Raw genomic sequence first — 13,354 nt, forward strand, 5'->3', positions numbered from 1 at the left:
GTGAAAAAAAGGACACCAGCAGGCAGTTCCCTACCTGCAGCTTCCTTTTATATTTTGTATCTTTTCTTATTATTTTTCTTGGGAAATTGCTTGAAAGTAATTATGTAATTGACTTTTGTGGCAACAGAATGCGGTGTGAGGGAAAGCCGCTCCGAAGGTCGCCTTGGGGCGCCATCATCAGTCGTCGGTGCTCAGTCGTTCTGTCATTTCTCAAAAGGCATTGTGTCAGTGGTCCTTTTTTTGTATTTTTTTATTGTTCCAACGACTTTTTGTCCGTCAATTTTCAGCTTCCTTCCGCCTTTCATTTGTTAGGCCCACGCCACAGTTTTCCCTCCTTGCGTCTTTTCCTTTTTGGCCTGCGACATGTGTCGCAGATTATGACATTTTGGGATGGGAGACAGTCAGCCACAGAAGCGGAGCATCTTCTTTCTGGTCATAAATTGTGTGATGTGAACACATTAGCAATTATTTAATGGTTCATTGGATGGACTTTCCGTGGCTTAGAGATTGCCGGCGAAAGATTGGCAGGACCTTTCTTAATGGCACCAGCTAAAAAATGTCACAAGTGCCCCTGCAGCCATTCATCTTCTGGTGAAAAGGTGTGTGGGTGGAAAAGCCCTTCAACGAGGTCTTCCTTCGACAATTCTTTATTTATTTATAAAATGTATTTATTAATTTTTCCATTGTTTTGTACACCCCCCACCGATGAGGAATGATTCATCCAAGGGTTACATTATTTTTTTGAATGTAATTTGAATGCCGCTCTGAATGCCATGCATTTCCCCCATCCCTCACACATCTGTTCGGACGACACTTAATACCCTGGTTTTTCCCCACCCTCTGCTGCTTCCGCCTCATTTGTAAGTCGATACTTTTCAGGGCAAAGACGAAAAAAATAACACAAACTTTAAATCGATTTAAAACCCATTTGCTCTTGCATTTGACATTTACAACAAGACAACGTAAATGTCAAAAGATCAACAAAGTAAGGGATTGAGAGAAGGGGAAAACAGCAGAGCAAAGTACGAATGAGCGTGAGAGACAGGGAGCGGGCAAGTCGAAGGTGTTATTGTTATTAAATTATGCGCTAAGCTGTCAGCAGACATGGGTGCACACCTCCTCCACCTTTACGCACCGTACCATATCTACATATGTGCATATATTCCCCTTCATTCCTGGCTAGATTTGACATTTGATGGCAAATTGACATGGAATATTGTTCATTTGTTAAAGAGTTTTTCGATTTTCGTTTGGTGGTGGCGCGGAGGTTTATTTTTTGACAGTTTTTCTAATTGATTCTGGCCAAGCGATTTCCTGTACATCAAAAAAATGGACAAGTCACAAGTTCGCTGGAGACGGACAGGAAAAGGCAAAGTGTATTCCAGAGTGTAGGGTGTATCCAGAGGGGAAATAAAGAGTCTATTCCAGAGGGTGTATGGAGAGGGTCTCCAAAGGGGGGTAGGACACAGATATATATAGAGAGAATCCGAGTGGGAGCAGCACCTAGAGGTAGGAAGCTGGGAGTCTGGGTAGAGAATCGGCAAGATAATTTGCAATTAGGCCAAAAGAAAACTGAAATGAAATGAAATCAATGCATTGCATAGCCAGAGGCGCTTTCTGGCCTAATTGAAAACTGCGCCAAGCAGCGCAGGAACAACTTTTAATGAAGATGGTGAGGATCTCTACAGCAACTGCAGGAGAAGCGGGAAGAGGATAAGCTTGAAAGGGAATAGAGCCAAAAGCTGCTTTGGAGGGTGGACTAGCAGGCACAGCAGCTGAAGGCTCTGGCTCCGTAACCGTAGCTGTGTAGCCGTTGAAAATAAATGAAACTGCTGAAAATTCACTTGATTTGCCTTGGAAAATGTTTTGGGCGAGTTGTTGAAAGTTTTCAGCCTCCCACACCCCGCTAGGCTACTATTTTGAAGAGATACTCTTAGATTAATAAAAGAGGTAAGGTTAGTATTTGGAAATTATTGTAACGCAAATGTTTCATGTTTGGACTTAAATACAAAATTGAACATGGGATAAAAGGATAATTTTTTCGTTGCTTAAATTATAATTAATAAAAAAATAAATTTAATGATTGATAAATAAAATTGTACATAATATATTATTACAATTATAAGTCAATTCCTTTTGCAGAAGATTATTTTAAAAGTGCAGATAATCATTGGCTTCCTCATGCAAAATAACTAGTTACTAATTGTCCACGAGGATTCATTGATTTATATCGCCAAGACCTACGGTTTCTACAATTCAAGTTCCAGCTTTTCTTGTATTTTCCTACAATAAGAGCAATCCTCATTCGTTGCGAAAATCTTTCAAAAGTGTTCTCCTACTTTCCAAATTTGTTTCGCTTAAGCCTTATTTCAACCACTTGAATAAATCCATTGCTCTGCCCAGAAAAAGGAGTAAAAAAAGGAGAGAATAATTTGGGTTAAGTGAAAGTGCAAATGGAGAGTTCATGAAGTTGGGCGGTCAGAAAAATAAAACCAAAAAATTAAAGTAGGGAAAAAACTTCTGGCAGGAGCACCAAAGAGGTTCCATTCAAAGAAGGGGGGGTGCTTGGGAGCGGGTGGGCCCAGTGCTTGGCCCACAGAAACATGTTAACATCGGCCACAACTATAAAGCCTAATGAGCTAATAAATCCACTCCAAAATTCCCAACTGTATGCAGGCAGACAGACACATATGAAGAGCAAGGCCTCAGCCATAAAAACACCAATCCTTGATGCCCCTGCCCCATTCTCACTGGTTCGTTTTTTATAGCCCGGTGCCTAAACAAAACAATTCTGTTTTGATTTTTTTTTTAAATTAACGTAACAGTCGGCCACAAGGCCAGAAAGTCATTCAGGCCGAGAGCTTATGCCATTGATCTGTGTGTTGCCTTTTGTTTGTGCCTCGAGGAGTCGTCTTTTACGAGTTGCAAGATTTGTGGCACTCCATGTTAGATATACGATGGGGTAGCTATTGTACACAACAACAGTTTTATTGCTTGTTGTGGTTTGTGTTGATGAAAGATTCTGATCAAGGAGTACGCGATGATGGGACAGGGCAGGGCAGAGCTGGGCATTTTTGGGCAAAAGACTGGGAGTGTTTAAGAATCGACCACAGATCTCAAAGATCATGTTCCTCGTCTCTTTTCAGTGAGGTTTAATTCTCCCTTCATTATTTTTATTATTGATGGAATCTCTTCTTGAAAGTCTCCAGCCAAAGCGGCAAAAAAAAGAAGACAGCGAAGAGGAAACTGCAAGCTGGAAACCCCTTACCACCTAAAACGATGCCAGCATCTGTGGCTCACAGGCGCACACAGGCACAAGCTCAATTACACCACCGCCACGAGGACGAGGACGAGGACGACAATCCCCAAAAGCAAGCTGTATGTGTGTGTGTCTGGGGCTTGTTGCAAATCATGCAACAGCCACCCACCCACACATTCACAGCCAAACATCCCCTTGCAACCAACACCACTGGCATTCCCAATCCAGCAACTCCACTGTGTGCACCGTGGCATCTTTACCACCCACAAAGTGGTCTAAGTTGGACACGCTCGTTTTGGGTGATTTGCCAGCAGAGTCGTGCAGCCCCACATCACCATACCCACGTCTCCCCCATGCATCGCACCATGCAAAAATCAAATGTCAAACCTAACAAGTCACGTGATGGATGCATTTCTCGCGTAGCCAAACAGCCAGAATGAAAGGAATTGAAGGCAAGTTACCTCCAACATACCCTGCATCCCCGCTGAGTCATGGTCTGGAGAAAAGTGTTGAGTTGGGATAGAGGTGGAGGTTTGAAGGGGGTGCGGGTGGTAGAACTTCAATTGGGGAGAAGGCAGGAAAATCATAAGGAGATTCACCACATCACAGATTAAAGTTCATTGTGCAGTGGATGAAAATAGTAGGTAAAGACCCAGGCAGATTTTTTCTGTTAATTTTTGAGTACTAAATGTAGCAAAATTTTAATCAAATGTTTACGTACGAAATGTAGTCACAGTTTTCATATTGTCACATCTTTGCAAGTTAATCCACACAAGCAAAGAATATGTGAGCTTTCAGTTACTTTCTTATAGCTCTGAATCCTCAGAAACTAATATGTTCTTAGAGGAAAGATATGGCATGGCAAATTCAATTAGAAATCTATCCCAAGCTCCTCTTCTTTTTTAAAGTCTTCGCACATAAAGTGTATATTAAATTCAAGTTCTGTTATGTGTAAACATAACCTACATTAAGTCCAGAACCATCTTATTTAATAGTTTCTTAAACTCTCTGACTTTATTCCACTTCCACGTATTTCAACACCTAAGACCAACACCTACCAAAAAGTAACCAAATCTTCCACCCAAATTTCAGTCAAATTGAACGGAACCCCGTTTTAGCCTTGAACAATAATTTAGCTGCATTTCACGGACCCAACGCCCTTCTACAATTTTCCCTTCATGGCAAAAGTGGAAAAGAAAATTCACTGTCATCCTCCCCTTTGCCCCTCGTGTGTCACTTGGCTTGTAATTGATTTTGGCGATAATTGATTTGATTTTCAAAACGATAGGAAAAACGCTGATTTTTCACTATGTTGCACTCTCTCGCTGACTCTCTCTCTCTCTCTCTTTCTCTTAAACCTGCCGCATCAGCATTGAACATTCGACATTGTCCTGGGGCGGGGTCTGGTGCTGTGGATGGGGCTGGGTCCAGCGTTCTTGGTTTGTGCTCCCTGGTGGGTTTATGGCTCGGCACGGACGACCCCTAGAAAGCGGGCGAAAATGAAGAGTCAGCCACTCAAAATTGGGTCACAGGTCGCCCCAGCAAATGCAATGGAGAAACTTGACACACAAAAACAGTTTCAGTTGCAGCTGCAATGTGGCACTCCCAGTATCGGTGTGGGTTCTCGAATCGTAGGACATTTATGCGAATAAAAGAAAGTGGGGGCACGCCAAACCGAAGGACAAGTTTTTACAGCATTTCCTGGCAACAATGACAACAAAATGCAGCCTCTGCTCGGCTGCTGTGCTGCTCTGCTCTTCGATTGTTTTAAATTCATTCTTACAAATGCGAGAAACTTTTAATTGTTATCGAACGATAGAAGAGTTCTCCTGCCTTGAACTTTGGCCTTTTCCTCGACGGAAAGTCATAATTAGAAATCATTCCAGTCCCAAAACTTAACTGCAGAAATTGTGTAATTAAAAAGAAAAAGCACAAAAAGTTACAAATGGCCGAGAGGCACTCACTATTCGATGAATGATTGAATGCGTAATGGGTGTTTGGCACTCACATTATTAGTTAAAAGCTGGCCTTACGGAAGGGTTTCATAAACATTGTTTTTTGGCATTTGATATTTATTTTGGTTTATTCCTTCCTTTCCAACGTAAATTAACCCTCAGCTTTTCCTTCAGTTAAACTTCCAGTCAACTAAGTGTCTCCCCCCTGTTCCACTCATCTGCATGCCAAAACTGTTGCTTTTTTCTCTGACATTTCCTCGGACTTTCCCTCCAGATTTACCCCCCACCCGCCGCCATTTCTTTGCAAAAAAAAAACAAAAAAGAGTCTACTGTCATGGCCATAAGATTCGTTTCGATTACAAATCGTGAGACGTGACCGGCATTAGATTAGCCGCCTGGCCGCTTGCTTCTTCCAGAGGGTCCATGCGATTTTGAGATTTGCATTTCAATTTCAGTTTCGCGTTTTCTGGTGGGGGTTCGCTAGGACCGTTGTCGACATTTTAAAATCGCGTGACCCCGCGGCATTCAGACAAACAGAGGAGATACTCCCAGTACCCAGGAAAGACAGAGCTAGAGAGATTTCCGGGGTCTCTGCTCCAGATTCTATGACGGGCCCGAGAGTCCTAATGCTACCGAATGATACTCCTGATTCTGCTCCTCTTACCATACTCGTTCTACTGTTGCTTCTCATCCAGCTTCTGGTCCTTCCTCTACCGCCTCTGATTTTCGAATTGTGCTTTGGGGCAACAGCTTTTCTTTCTGCAGCTCCCTTTTTTCGTTTGAAAATTAAATTAAATGAAATTAATTTGAATAAAAATGAAGTTTTCGCCCGCAGCTTTTGGCATTTTGCCCAAACGATTTTGACGTTCCAAAAAGAGACAATTTAAATACAGTGTTCCAGCTTTTCGAGAGGTTTTTTTTTTTAACTGATTTTACGGTTTTCTTATGACATTTACAGCTTTGATCGTTGTTAGATGTTTTGAATGTGAACCGTGTGCAGATGGTAGCAAGTTAAAAATCAAAATTAAGAGTTTTAAAATCAAAGCAAATTGGCAGGGGAATTTTTTTTAGATATTTTTGGATTCATTTATCATGAGCAAAATATGTAAATGAAAGATGTGTTGCATGTAGGATATAAAATTGATTGTTGTGCAGAACTTACCCTGAGTTTAACTTACCCTGAATTTTACTAATGCTCAAAGGCAAAAATGCATTTCGTAGGCCGCTCCTTTATTTGGTCCTTTAGGTACATCTTATTGGTTTTATTCACATGCGCTTTCACTTTGCCCTTTGCACTCTACACTTTTACTCACTTTTTGACAATATCGCCATGCTTTCCTCCTAAAGACTCCTTGCCGCAGGCGTTTTCCAGAGGGAAATGTCGGGTCTGCTGTATAATTACGATGCATTTTACGAATTTTTAAAAGCAATGAAAAACACAGCAGCAGATCCTCTGTCTGATACTCTTCTCCCTCGGCGACCTCTTCCGCTGAGGAAACCAATCCGCTTTATTGCCTAGAAATAAGTATACAAATATTTAATGAATAAAATGTCCAAAATATTTTATAATAATGAATGTATAAAATAATATACAAAATAATAATTTATTTACAGATCCGTGCCACGAACGAACATGTTCCTAGATGCTCCAAGCTCTATGCAAGAACGCGCTAAAATTCTCTGCACCAAACGCAGGCAGTCGGAGTGCAGTGGCCTCATGCGTGTACGAAAAGTAGAGAGAGCTTTTAAAGCAGTGATTTTGATATTGCCATGTGTGTGTGTGTTGTTCTGAGTATATGGGATCAAATGTTGTGGATGGCTAAGACTTTGGGCATAGTTTCGAGATGAGATCATCGTACTCTCTATCTATGATTCTCTCTACACAGTGCAGGTAGTCTGAGTGCAATAATTTCATGCGAAAGCTTAGAGTGGCTCTTCCGCCGTACCTTATGATGTCACTTTTCGGAAAGCGTGAAGTTTTTGTTTGCTGTTTTACGTTTGGGCTTATGCGCCAAAAGGGAGGGGGGCAGGGATGACAAGGAATACACATGAGCTGCAAGTGATGCCAATCTAGGCAATTATCAAGTTGCGTATTTTAGAAAAATATTATTTTTGGGCAACTAAATCATTGTCTAACTGTCTATAAATCTATATTTCCATATACCTTCTAGGCTTTTTCTGACACCTACTTATTTATACAACCATCTCTCTCTCAAAACAATACGTAAAGTAGATAAAAACGAGAATTGTGAGACGCTTCTTACGCGTCACAACTCATATCCCCGGCTCTCACTCATTCAGTATGAGTAAGTCTATCTGCACCTTAGTGGTTTTTTTTCTTCAAATTTTACATTTTACATTGTTTCTACATATGTCATCTACATGCAGCAGTCTGGAGGTTTGGTGGCTCTAGCTTTTATAGTCTCTGAGAACTATCCGACAAACAAGACGGACAGTCGGACAGACGGACAGTCGGACAACGTGTCGAAAACGTTTCCTTCTGTATGTTACATCATCCACGTTTGTGCAAAAATACAATATACCCTATTTACTCTTCGCTACCGGGTATAAAAACGAGTCCCCCGTTCTTACGGTGACTATCTACATTATCTCCATATCTAAATCTTGCTAAGAAAATCTTTGAAATAATTTTGTAGCTCCACCGAAACTGAAGGTTTTCTAGCTCTGTTTTCCTTTTATATTCTCTATGCTTTTCCTTAAAACTAATTCGCTTGCGAAACGCACTTTTTTAATTATTGGCAATTGTTCTGAAGAGACGACGGACCAACCGACTCTGTCCTTCTCAGTTGCCATCGTTTTGTCTTCCACTTTTGTTGCTCAGGTTGCTCCACTTATTAACTTCTGTTCTTATGCCGTGTTCTGTGCTTCTCTGTGCCGTGTTTCTCTGCCTCCCTTTTCTTGCAGTCAATTAAAACTCAGCCATAGAATCGAGGGCTTTGCATTTCGCCTACAGCTTGGTTCCTCATGCTAGTTCTCCTTCCCCTTTAAAGCTTGGCGGCTCCTTCCTTCTTAGCAGCTTCTGGAGCTGCTATTCGTGGCCACTGCTTTCTAGGTGCTCCTCGTTTTCCTTCTTCTCGTGCCGTGGCTGGAGGATCCGACTATTCACAAAATCATTTCTCGTACAATTTGCGTGCATTGAAGGCCTGCTGCCCGCGGCTTGAGCCTAAAAATGGGAAGAACTTTTAGCTAATTTCATAGAATTGTTTGGCTGGTGCCCAAAGGGGCAGAGCCAGGGGAAGCTCTGTGGCAGTGTGGCAGCAGCAGCAGCAGCTGCAACTGCAACTTTTACATACATTCTATGCAATTTGCCATGGCTCACATTTCATCCAACTTCTGCCCGGCAAAACCCCCGCAAGTCCCCGCCCCCCCCAAGTCCTACAGTTCTCATTCATATTTAAAGCGTGAGCAAAAACCCTGAAAGAAGGAGGGTTGGGCTGCAGGGTGGGTGGGTGGTTGTATTTTCCCATTCAACGTTTCGCTGGGTTGGGTTGTTGGTTTTTTGGAAAACGTAAAATTTCTAATTTTATTTGCAGAGCAGAGACGGGCAGCGCAGCGGCAGCAACTATACAAAAGCATCCTGGCGTGCGCTTATTATCCTGTGCGTGCTCTCCTGCACTCTTCATGCCGCTCTCCCGCTATCCCGCTATCCCACTGCCCCATACCCACCCCCGCCAGTACGAATGAGCCACTGTTGTTGCCTCAGCTGGGCATTGTCCTGTCCCAGGATAGCCACTGCTGCCGCTGCTGCTGGGCATTTGCTTTTAATGCCTATTAAGCCTAGCAATTAGTGAAGTATTGGTTTTTGAATGGTAGCTGCATTCACAGTATTCACAGTATTCACAGTATTCAGTATTCAGCAGCGTGGGAGTGGATGTGCCTGAAGGCAAGAGGCAGTGGCAGTGGCAGTGGTTGGGAGCTCTGCGGCTGCGAGTCTGTGTATCCCCCCCTCCTGCACTTCGTTTAATGTTTGGTTACTATGATTTATAGTCGAAAGTTATTGGAAAAAAAACACGTGCATTGGTACATTCGGGCAGCAAATGAGCAAACGAGGTGGCTTAACTCATAGTTGGGGCCAAAATGAAAGAGAAACAGGGTTCTAGGATATATTAAAATAGCTTTAAGGGAAATATCAGCTGTTCGGGGAAGTATTGTAGTGGTTAAGTCATCGCTTTATCTGCCTGTACTGTGCTTAAAACCTTTAAAGATTCAAATTTTTGAAACAGGAAACATTCCATAAAGACCCCACAATCTAGTTTCATTAATCTTAAACTCATTTCCTCTCCAGACTTCCCCTTAAACTGCCCTTAAATGCCCCACCTTAAGCTGCCTTTAAGGCTTTAAGCAAACATATTTTGGCTTTAAAATAAAAATCTTCAAAATTGTGCCTGCCGCATGCATCCGGTAAGTCAACCGTGGCAGCAACAGCCGCCGTCGCCGTCATCAGCACTCACTTACTCATCCGACCAGCAGGCAGGGAGTACCCGTAGCACCAGTAGAACCCAGGGAGTCCCGTAGAAGGAGTCCCAGTAGAAACAACCACATCCTCCCTGTCCCTCTGCGCCCCATCCTCAGATTGCAACCATGGCAATCATTCATCAAACAACATGCTCTGTGAAAATTCGATATTTTTCCCTGTCCTACCGACTGCGTTTTCCATTTTTTTTGTCGACCTTCCCGTTTTCCCTGCCAAGGGAACTTTTTTTTCCAAGACGCTCATGTAAAAAATTAATTAAATTATGAAATTTTATACCCCAAAGCAAATATTTAATTTAATAACATTATTATTCTGCTGCTGCCGCAGCCGCTTGAATGAAGGGCGTGGCCAGGTGGGCGTCAACACACGCACCAGCACGCGCGCGCCGTTGCAAAAGGGGGAAAACAATATGCAGTCAGTAGATAATTTATTCCCCCGTTTCGCCTCCGACCCCCACAGGTTGCAGCAGGATAATAAAGCGTACGCGTGTCCCTTGGCTGCAAAAAAAGAGCGTGAATGAAGGGAAGGTTGGAGGGGGGTTGGTGTACGAGAGGCCATCATAGATTTTCCGTTTTCTTTTCTTTCCGCCGAAGGTCGAGCGACCGCCGCCTGCTAATTGCCAAAAATCATTTTTCAAGCAGTGTGGCGCGTAAAGGTTTTTGTGTTTTTTGAATAAATATTTTTGAAGACCGCGGCCGCTGCAGCAGCAGCAGCAGGTTGCACGTGGCACATGCCAGACCGTAAATTCGCTTAATCAAAAAATCAACAAACTTAATAAGCAGAAAGCGGCGAAGAGGCGAAGAGGCAGGCGGCAACATGCTCTTGTGCCTCTTTTCCAACGGGTGGTTGAGGGGGATTTCACAGCCTCAGTGCTGTGGTCGCTTTGATGCAGAGTCATGCCCCACCCATGCGTGGTAGTACATGCCCCAAGTGACCTGGTGTTCGCTGCATTTTCCCCCTTGTTTGCACGTTGAATGCCAAAAATGCAATGCATCCAAAAGTACAAAAGGAACCATTACTCCTCCCACACTCTAACAAATTAGTGAGTGTGTTCGGGGCAGACTGTACCCAATATAATGGCCCCATAATGATGGCAAACCAAAGGTGGAAAACAACCGAATTTACATGCTTTGTTACTAGTGCAAATGAACAGGTATCTGGGCTACAAGCGTTCTGGGGATTGTGTTTAAACTTAAAGAACTACCCTGGGGAGTGATGCTCCACAGTGAGAATTAAAACGTAAGACAGTAGCAGTTTATATAAATAAGAGTATTATACAAATATAAATTAAATGCATACATATACATATGTGAACAGTGCATAAGGTACTGAGTATCTAAAAGTGGGTATCTTCATATCGAAATTTCAAATTTCAAACGTTTTTCTTTATTCTGGACGTTGATATGCAATGACTGCACCATCAAGTGGCCCATGCGACACCAAGCCAAAGCCTGTTACGCGCGGAACCTAGCAGAACGCAGCCCTCCTCCCGCCCAACCGACCGAGGGGCGCTGCCGCATGACGCGCGGCGCGATTAACCGAACCGGTCGCGAGCATGCAGGAAAGATAGATGTTAGGCTAATATTCGAGGAAAATTAGATCTAATCATAACTAGACTAAGCTAAGCAAGCAGAAATTACCAAAATCAGAAACAAGACAAAACTAAAATGAAACTAACTACGGGAGAGGTAGGCTAGTATAAGAGATTTAAGAAGAGGAAGGGAGTTAGTTGAGGATATAATGTGGTAGAGGGAATTATAATCCGAGCATAAAACCCTAAAGGGTTCGTGTGAGGCATAATTCGATCTACATAGTGGAAGGAACAAAGGAATAAAGTTTCTAGTGGGTCTAATGGGAATCGTAAAGTTTATGCGGCTCAGCAAGTCAGGGCTGTCTACATCCCCCTTGATCAAGTTGTGCATAAAAATTACACCAAGCATTTTTCTACGACTAACTAAGGATGGAAGATTTATTAAATTTGCAATTGCAATCGTTTTAAAAATAGAACTGTAAATTATTAAATCTACTTTTAGAGTTTTAAAATTGTTTAATTGCTTTAACAGTCTTTAATATTAAAAGGCCCATTTATCCTAAAGGTGTCTAATAAATACATTTGATCATCGTTTGCAGAACAAAATTAAAGTCTGTAATTATTATATTTCCACAGAAGTATTTATCCCTTAAGAATTTAAACAAATGGCAACAATCAAGTCCTTACCTCACCATTTGAATAGCTCTTTCAGCACTTGAATAAGTTATACCAAATTAAAGGCTTCTCCTCCATTATCTTCCAAGGTAATAACTCCATTTCCATGCATTTTCAATGAACGAATATTTTCCCTATGGCAATCAGTTTTCTTTTTCTGCATTGCATTGATTACTTTATAACCGCATGTTGCATAACAATTATAGTTCAATCAAAGCCACGAATCCCTCAATGGGTTTGCAAAATCAACCCTTGCACGGATCCTACCACTCAATCTCTCTCTCTCTCTCTCTCTCTCTCTCTGTGTGAGAAAGCAAACGTGCCCTCGGAATATTCATAATTAGAACACCAACTGCTGCACATTTTTCCCACATTCAAAATTGCAATTAACCCTTCAAGAGGGCTCGTTCTTCCGTTCTTTGCTGAGCCATGTCCAGGACATGGACCTCCCACAATTACTGCTCCTCCCCGCACCCGTTTTGATTGACAATTTTCAAATGGAGGCCATGCCATGCAAAAGAGGCGGAGCAGGGGCGTGGCAGGAGTCAAAGGAACGCAACAACTTGACAGCAAAATTGGCATATGCGTTGGAAAAATTTCCGGTTGGCAGGCAGGCAGGACAACTAATAAAGGGGCAATCCAGCAAAGAGTACCCCTCCTCCTCCTTCTATTCCTCGGTGTGTCCTGTATGTGCGTTTGTAATCCTGTGCCAAAGTTGACACATTTCGCAACATGAAAAGTGCGGAAATTGGCTGCAGTTGCAGTTGCAAGCGGCTTAGGTTTCAATCTAAATAGGATATTCCAACGGGTAGCAGGACCTTTTTTTTGCACCCGATATGTCTTAATTGGTTTGCCTTTTTGGCAGGAATTATACGTGTGACTAAGCGGATTGCTAGGGGATAATTCCAGGGACCAGGATAAACTGATTTCGTGCGTCCGAATCAGGATCAGTTTTGGTTGATTTTTGCATTGTTTTTGAGGGAATTTCCAACAGATCTTTTGAGCGAACACAGATCAAAGGTGGAACAGGAGTACTCTGATGGTTATTGAGGGATGCTCAATGGTTTTGGCAGAGATTTTGAACAGCTCTTTAAGAGATCACAACTGACAGATTATTCAGATATTATGGGAGCATGCTCTGCTAACAATCAAAAATTTCAAAAGTCTTTGTTAACCTTTAGAAATACATATCTGTAATTCCTATCAATATTCCATTCGGCACTTTCCCATTTCCCCTTATCAAACACACAAATTAAGACATTTACGGCATGGCTCTCTGACTCTTTTCTCCTGCAAACAATAATTTATGAGCCGCAGAGCAGACAAAGTGTTTGTTTCGTTGGCCATAAATCAATTCAAAATGCAAAGCTTACTGATTATTTGCCTCTTGCTCTCTCGCTCTCTGTTTTTCGGGAGCATGTTGTAAGCATAACAAATAG

Source organism: Drosophila guanche, unplaced genomic scaffold (assembly GCF_900245975.1).
Source record: "Drosophila guanche unplaced genomic scaffold, DGUA_6, whole genome shotgun sequence".
NCBI classification, from domain to species: domain Eukaryota; kingdom Metazoa; phylum Arthropoda; class Insecta; order Diptera; family Drosophilidae; genus Drosophila; species Drosophila guanche.